At 37.6% G+C, this 8,125-nt stretch overlaps 2 long non-coding RNA genes across 6 annotated transcripts; both read right to left on the bottom strand.

Annotated features, from left to right (window-relative positions):
* Window positions 1–1,932: 1,932 nt before the first annotated feature.
* LOC131690674 (uncharacterized) lies at window positions 1,933–3,197 on the bottom strand. 4 transcript variants are annotated; one of them, XR_009305617.1, is made up of 4 exons: window positions 2,869–3,197; window positions 2,405–2,536; window positions 2,144–2,334; window positions 1,933–2,088 (listed from the first exon to the last, which is right to left on the bottom strand). It is a non-coding gene; the product is annotated as an uncharacterized LOC131690674 (long non-coding RNA). The 4 variants fall into 4 exon arrangements; XR_009305618.1 differs by having other exon boundaries at window positions 1,933–2,076; XR_009305615.1 differs by having other exon boundaries at window positions 2,149–2,334.
* A 2,139-nt stretch (window positions 3,198–5,336) lies between these two features.
* Window positions 5,337–7,290, bottom strand: LOC131690673 (uncharacterized). Of its 2 annotated transcripts, XR_009305614.1 has the most exons (4): window positions 6,640–7,290; window positions 6,285–6,570; window positions 5,836–6,016; window positions 5,337–5,776 (listed from the first exon to the last, which is right to left on the bottom strand). It is a non-coding gene; the product is annotated as an uncharacterized LOC131690673 (long non-coding RNA). The 2 variants fall into 2 exon arrangements; XR_009305613.1 differs by having other exon boundaries at window positions 5,339–5,776; window positions 6,285–7,290.
* Between the last annotated feature and the right edge of the window lie 835 nt (window positions 7,291–8,125).

The following is an 8,125-nucleotide window of genomic DNA, read 5'->3' as shown; positions in this document are numbered from 1 at the left end:
AAATGGAGCTCGGGATTTCAAATCCCGTGACGGGAAATGAGTCTACACAAAAATGACAGTTTTCCTGAAGTGTAAACTCAACCACGGGAAACATCACGGGATTTTAAAACTCTCCACACAAAAATCCGGCCGGGAACAATTCAACACAAATTGTTTCCGACGGGGAAAATAGTATTTTTATAAAGTTTACAATTCGCTGCAAGTTTGATACTGTTTGTATTTTTAAGAAGCAGCAGAGTTTTTGGTTTGACAGTTTGGAGAGATCTCGGCGGGAAATTTTCCCTGATCAAATCCCGACGCAAATCCCGTGTGAAATCCCGCGATCCATTTCCCGAACTGTAAACTAGCCTTTAGTCAGCAACTTGCCCTTTTTGACTGGGTAAGCGCAAATTAGTTCTTTGCGACCGGTCTCACGAACACTAATGAAGTTTCCTGGTTGAAAACATTTTGCCGTCTTTGTTTATTATTTTCCACCAGCTTGTGATGTAGTATTTGTGTTATGTGGCGTGTACGTACATGAGCCATAGAAAAGTCTAATGTAACAACCGATTCGAAAACCGATTCATTCAGCATGGGTTGTTGCCTTCGGTTGGAATTCCATCATAAATCAGCCCATATTCCAAATCTCATTCCGAAAGTAATTTACTGGGATGATGATATTTTATGGTACGGACATCTATGTGTCGTCATAAAGAAGCTCTAGTTTCATGTATATTGCCGCAAGATGTTTAAAATGTGGAAAAGCGCACCCTATCATATCTAGGACAATTTTTCAGAAGGGCGTTACAGCAACTGCATGCTTTGGAGAAAATCAGCTTTGAAAATTTTCGGATCGTATTGTCTATCCTGAGATAAACTAGCGTTTCGTCGATTTGTTGCTATATGTGACACACATGAGTGCGAACGAAACAAAAATAAACGTCAAACTGTTTTTTTTTTCGCTTGCACTAATACAAAGTGATCCTGCGCGTAATTCGGCGCACGGCTTGGTGGCGCATGGCTGAAATGTCACGATGTGGATTTTAGAAAAGATTCGCAATATTTAATTACTAGTTTTCTACGCTAATAGCTGGAAACCTAATTCAAACGCTAAAATAAACATAGTAGACAAATGCATCATTATAAACCTGCATTATCTAAGAAAACTTTATTTCGGCTCTGAAATACCCGAAAATGTGTATTACGCCTTTTTTGTATGTTAGTGCATCGTGACGCCCTTCTTTACCGTCCTTTGATAATCTGCTGTTGTTGTTGAGGCTTTTGACAACTGCCTCTTATTGATAATCAAATGTTCTTGCGGCCTTACCTGAGCCATGTTTTTATTTCGATTTGGTGATAAGGCTTTTAGTTTTATAGAATCTTTAGCATTTGAAACTCGTTCGATAATTGGCTCTTATTGTTACTTTGTTACAATACACTTAAGGGATGTCTGATTATTGGTGAACATCTGTCGTAGGTCAGACCGATAACAACACCAGAAAGAAAATATCATCTAGAACAAAGGTCAGAGCCTATTGAATATAGCACGAAACATATTGTGTTTGAAAACAGCCTGGATTGCAATAACAAGCGGCACAATACACTGGATCACTTACCGCTTAAAGCCAGATTTGGACTCGGGAGCACAAAGTAAATGTTCCTGAGTTCCTGATACAACGATGAACTCAGCTAGTTTGCATAATCATAAAGAGCTATCAACGCAGATAAAAAGAACATCGAATCGATTCAATGCGATTGCGCTTGATATTCCACGATTGATTATTAATCTAAGCTGTCACTATCGGAGCAACAGATTGCATCTAGATCGATAAAAGAAAATTTAAGTTATTTGGTAAACCCGAATCGGAGAAAACTTATTTACTAATGCAAAGTATTGGCAATGCACTTGTATGTTTTGAAAATGAAAACTGTGTTTAAATTTTATTTGTCCATCTATTATTACTTCCATATGAATTTACTAATTTTCCCACATTGAATTGCCATCTCCATCAATATTAGATGTTTTGCCGCTCACAATAACTTTACTTACTGTATGCGAGTGATATATTGTGCGGGATTATTCCTGATAAAGCATCACTGCAAAGAAAACTACAAACCAATGAAAATCATGCCGAGCATTTTTCTTTCCATAAATTTGAATTACCTTACCTGAATTACACTTCTCATATCGTTTTCGATCTCCTACCCAAGTCCTTCTGTTAAGATCCTTCATTTTTGGTTTCTATCGAACACCTCCTACCGTTATCTCCGCTACAGCAATAAACCGGCACTGAGATTTCGTTGGAGGCGTTTGTTTAAATTAGTATTAATGTTTTTGATTTCTCTCAGCTGCCGCTACAATTAGATGCATATTTAAAGTTTTGTTAATCAATGCGATTGGGTTGTCGATTGATGGTTCATTAACCTATAACTAAAATCCGTGCGATACACATTTTATCCAACTAGGGAATCGTCTTGTACTCTTGAAAATATTGTTTCAATCTTGTGTAAGGGCTGACGACATGAACAGCACTTTCTGCTGCGCACCTAGTAGTACCTATAGGAGAAACATAATTAGGTGAGGTTGCGTATGATTGAATATAATTATATTTAGTTTTTGCTAGAGGTGAAACTGTGCCAAGTTGTAACCTTAGCTGTCGTTCAAAGGTATCCAGCAAGTCGAACTGAAAAATGAGTCGGAAACCGGTTGGATCTAGTTAGTATTTCGGCTCCATTGACACAGCCGATTCTAGTTAGAATCGTTTGTTTCTGTAGCAGGATATAACGGAATTTCGGTTGAACATTGCTGGGTACGATCTAACAACCACGATAATATGAATAGGAATCAAAAAGGAACTAGTAAACAACAAGATATATTATGTAACTCACCTTAAACTAAACGTAGATTTAACTATCTGAACAACTCTTTCGTTGAAGGCAATATTTTTGGATGCGGGTCGCACATGAATAGTATGGTAAGTGATGAAATGAGTATTTTTACTTAAAATATACTTAAGGCTTAACAGCATAACAGTTCTGAAATCAGGCTGTTGTCTTCAGCCGCATCAACGTTATCAAATTGAAAAAGGTCGGTAAAGCAGGGCGTATCGAAGACCAAAATATTATTATGGCCTAATACGCATTATGTTTTCAATGAACATTATTAAAAATTTAGCCACATTTATTACAAATAAATACAATGTCTTGGACATTACAAATAAATACAATGTCTTGGATGATTACTGCGGACCCTAACAAGCACTATTGATTGAACTTCAAGTCTGAGAAATGTTTATGATTGTTGCAAATTGTAGGTAAACAAAAGGTACTTAACAGCAACACGATTCTATTTCAAGCAATATTGAATTAAGCCCTTTTTGTGAATCTTGTTTTAGTGGTCCAGAATGTTGTTTTCTATTGTTATTTAAATGTACAATGATAAATCAATGTATTTGCTTTAATAATAAGCATAAAACCAGTTTGTTTATATTTTGCTCTTACGCCCTTCTGTAATGTTGTCCTAGATATAACGTACACGCTTACCAGCCGTTACCTAATTTTGGGTAGAATCCTACCCAAAATGGACTAAAGTGCATCTCCTCACTTTTGGGTAACAAGCTTTGAACTTAAATTTTGGGTAGTGTGAGGACTACCCAAAGTTTGGGTTACAGATAACCCAAGCGTTGGGTACAGAGCGGGTAACCCAAAGTTTAAGTAACGATGAAATAATCCAAAATTTGAGTAACGAGCGGATAACCAAACATTTGAGTAACGCGCGGATAACCCAACATTTGAGTACTGAGCGGATAACCCAAAATTTGAGTACTGAGCGGATAACCGAAAATTTGAGTACTGAGCGGATAACCCAAAATTTGAGTAAAGAGCGGATAACCCAAAGTTTGAGTACTGAGCGCATAACCCAAAATTTATAACGAGCGGATAACCCAAAATTTCTGTAACGTTCGGATAACCCAAAATATAGGCTTCCAATATATATTATATGGATGCTTGGCATTCGCACTAAGAACAACCATCAATATGGGTATCATTTGAAAAGTAGCCATTCGTAGAAGCTGTAAATTGATGATTGGCGCCATTTTGAAATTCAAGATGGCGGCTTTCGGTTACCACAAAACACTTGAAACTACCATAAATATGGGTGTCATTTGAAAGGTATTGATTAGTTGAAGGCGAAAATTGATGATTGGTGCCATTTTGAAATCCAAAATGGCGGCTTCCGGTTATCACAAAACACTTGAAACTACCATAAATATTGGTGTCATTTGAAAGGTATTGATTAGTTGAAGGCAAACATTGATGATTGGTGCCATTATGAAATCCAAAATGGCGGCTTCCGGTTACCACAAAACACTGAAAACCACCATCAATATGGGGGTCATTTGAAAGGTAGTAATTGTTAGAAGACGAAAATTGATGATGGCTTCCGGTTACCATAAAACACTGAAAATCACCATCAATATGGGTGTCGTTTGAAAGGTAGTAATTAGTAGAAGGCGAAAATTGATGATTGGCGCCATTTTGAAATCCAAGATGGCGGCTTCCCGTTACCACAAAACACTTAAAACCACCATAAATATGGGTGTCATTTGAAAGTTAGTAATTAGTAGAAGGCAAAAATTGATGATTGGTGCCATTTTGAAATCCAAGATGGCGGTTTCCGGTAACCACAAAACACTAGAAATCACCGTCAATATGGGTGTCATTTGAAAGGTAGTAATTAGTAGAAGATGAAAATCGATGATTGGTGCCATTTTGAAATCCAAGATGGCGCCTTCCGGTTACCACAACACTGAAAACCACCATCAATATGAGGGTCATTTGAAAAGTAGTAATTAGTAGAAGATAAAAATCGATGATTGGTGCCATTTTGAAATCCAAGATGGCGGCTTCCAGTTACCACAAAATACTGAAAACCACCATAAATATGAGGGTCACTTGAAAGGTAGTAATTGTTAGAAGGCGAAAATTGATGATTGCCACCATTTTGAAATACAAGATGGCGGCTTCCTGTTACCATAAAACTCTGAAAACCGTCATCAATATGGGTGTCGTTTGAAAGTTAGTAATTAGTAGGAGGCAAAGATTGATGATTGGTGCCATTTTGAAATCCAAGATGGCGGTTTCCGGTTACCACAAAACACTAAAAATCACCATCAATATGGGTGTCATTTGAAAGGTAGTAATTAGTAGAAGATAAAAATCGATGATTGGTGCCATTTTGAAATCCAAGATGGCGCCTTCCGGTTACCACAAAACACTGAAAACCACCATCAATATGAGGGTCATTTGAAAGGTAGTAATTAGTAGAAAGTGAAAATTGATGATTGGCGCCATTTTGAAATCCAAGATGGTGGCTGGTAACAAAACACTTAAAACCACCATCAATATGGGTGGTTACCCCTCAGGTTTAAGAACAATTATTCACTAGTGGTCTATCCCCCATACGCTTGCTCATATGTCAGTGGCACCATAATTGCAAATGTGGCCACAGTTCCAACTACAAATATATTTGAAATGAATTAATCATCAACAAAAAACAAATAAAAATGAATGCACAATTAAAATACTTGTCTCTTAGACAGCCAGAATTCTATATTATATTCCAGCCGGTATGACTGAAGTCAAATGGAATTGTAGTGGCTCGGAGCTCGGGTAAGCTACAGTCTTGTTCAAATGTTCCGTATTGCTCGATGTATCTGAAGTCAATAACCGAGATGACGTTGTTTCACCGGTGTTGACTATTGGAAGCCTCAGTTTGACATGACTGAATAGTTTCCTGAAAAAAAAAATGTTATTATATATACGTTATACCACAACCGATCATCTTAACCATACCTGAAGTCACCACGCAGATGCGAGGTCATCTAGAGGCAACCAAGGCCCATAGCAACAGGTGGAATATCGAAACAAGCCACGCGGCTCGCTACCAACGAGTTGCCGATCCTCGAGGCAGCACGTCGAAGCCACGTGAACGGAATCGAACGACAGCAAGGAGTGCAGAGGCAGCAGAAATAATCTATAAAAAGTGGTAGAAATTAAATTAGTCTTATGGCGCTTTCGTTTGTTCTTGGTGCTACACAGGTGTAGTGCAAAAAAAGAGATAGACTGATTACACTCAGGTTTGAATGAGTGTAGCACCGACTACACTGGTGTAGTGCAGAGTCAAAAACGAAAACGCCATTAGTTTATCTTCCAGTATAACCACAAGTAATAGTGAATAAATGTCGTTTCCACGCCCTTGATAACAACTTATATTACATGCAAAACTGTTCTTATTTACTTACCAAATATTTTGAGGAGAAAAATTTCTTCAATTATTTATTTGTTTTCCGTTCGTTGGCAACAAAAAGTGCAACTCGATCATCATCTGCAAAACGAAACGCGTCAATTTTTAATTTTTAGTTTGTGTAATTTTGCAACATTTTCCCTTTAGATAGATTTAATAGGTGTTTGAAACAAGACGACCTAAAATGCACGGAATAAATTCTTCGATGTCGCACGCCATATTCTTTAGATTCGGAGTCACAGAACCGAATCAATTTTGCAACCCTGGGGGTATTGATGACAATGCTTTAAATATACGATTCGATTAATAGAATTAAATTACAGGACTAGATTTAAAATAATAAATATCCTTACATATCCAACTGCTCCGGAAAACGATGCGAGGCTACCAAAATTTGTTTATATTTCTTTAACCGTATCCAGGCCTGCGTTGACGATTTTCGTTTTCTCAGTTTTCTCAAACCACTCAAAAGAAATATCAAACTGGGACGTCATCAAGCGGTAAGTGCGGTCAAATCTGAAGGGACATGAGCCACTCATTATAAAAGTGTTAAATGTATCACTATTTGCTATAACTTGTTCGTACGATTTACGTTTTGCCTTTCTCAATAGAAAAACTGCTCTGAAAACCGTCTTTTCAACGGAGACCCGGAGGCTCGAGTGACATATACCATTCGATTCAGTCCGTCAATTCTCTGTGTGTATGTGACCACAATCTCACTCACTTTTCTCAGAGATGGCTGAACCGATTTTCATAAACTTAGTCTCAAATGAAACGTGTATCCTGTAGGCTGCTATTGAATTTATAATGGATCTGACTTCCGGTTCCGGAGTTACAGAGTGAAGAGTACGATCACGCAGAAAATGTTGATTTTAAAAAATTCTGTAATGAATGTATAAAGGTGAAAACTTTTTCAAACTGGTGCCACATCTACTTAGATTTGTAGTACTAGGTCACTAACAGCCATTCAAAGTCTCTTTGGTCACATTGGCCACCATCGTCGGTTCCGGAAGCCCCGGCGGAAGTATCCAAATTAAGAGTTACAGTCTGATTGGTTTTTCGGAGATTCGACCAAACTTGGTCTCAAATGAAAGGTGTTTTATCCCCTTAAATGGCTATTAAATTTCATCTCGATCCGATTTCCGATTCCAGAGTTATGGGTTGTGGGGTGCGGTCACTAAGCAAAATCTGTTTCAAATCGAATATTCTAGGGGAATTGTATTGACCATTAGAAGGTAGAAATTGAGCAGCTTCTAGTGCTGCGAGGGAAGCTCCTATCTTTATGAAAAAAGAATTCGTGTTTCTTAACATCACTGTTTTCAAGAAAAAATAGTTTTGAAACCCTACATGCACAAGAAAAACTTTGGGAATGAAAGGGTTAAAAGCAATAGATAGATGATTTGAAAAAAGGAAGAGCGTCAGTACGATGATTTCCATTTCACCGAATGCTAGTTTACGAAATGGATGATTCTAGAAACATAGTTATTTTTAATGGTACTATCGAAGTACTTAGAAATATAGGGAAGATCCGATATTATCAGCCACCGATATTGTCTGTGCCTGATTCAGTCTACCCCCGATTTTTTAAGTGCATTGACCCCATTCTGTCACCTCTTGCATGAAAATTTGTTTGATGGGCTCTATCAAACAAACCAAGTCAATCGTCTTAGATTTCAAAATGGCGCCAATCGTCGATTTTTGGCTTCTACTAATCAATACCTTTCAAATCACAACCATATTGATAATGGTTTTTGATGTTTTGTGGTAACCGAACGCCGCCATCTTGGATTTCAAATGGCTCCAATCGTCAATTTTCGCCTTCTACTAATTACTACCTTT

The sequence above is a fragment of the Topomyia yanbarensis genome, chromosome 3 (assembly GCF_030247195.1).
Source record: "Topomyia yanbarensis strain Yona2022 chromosome 3, ASM3024719v1, whole genome shotgun sequence".
In the NCBI taxonomy this organism is placed as follows: domain Eukaryota; kingdom Metazoa; phylum Arthropoda; class Insecta; order Diptera; family Culicidae; genus Topomyia; species Topomyia yanbarensis.
Note: the sequence above shows the minus strand (reverse complement) of the source record. Positions and strands in the feature narration are given on the sequence as shown.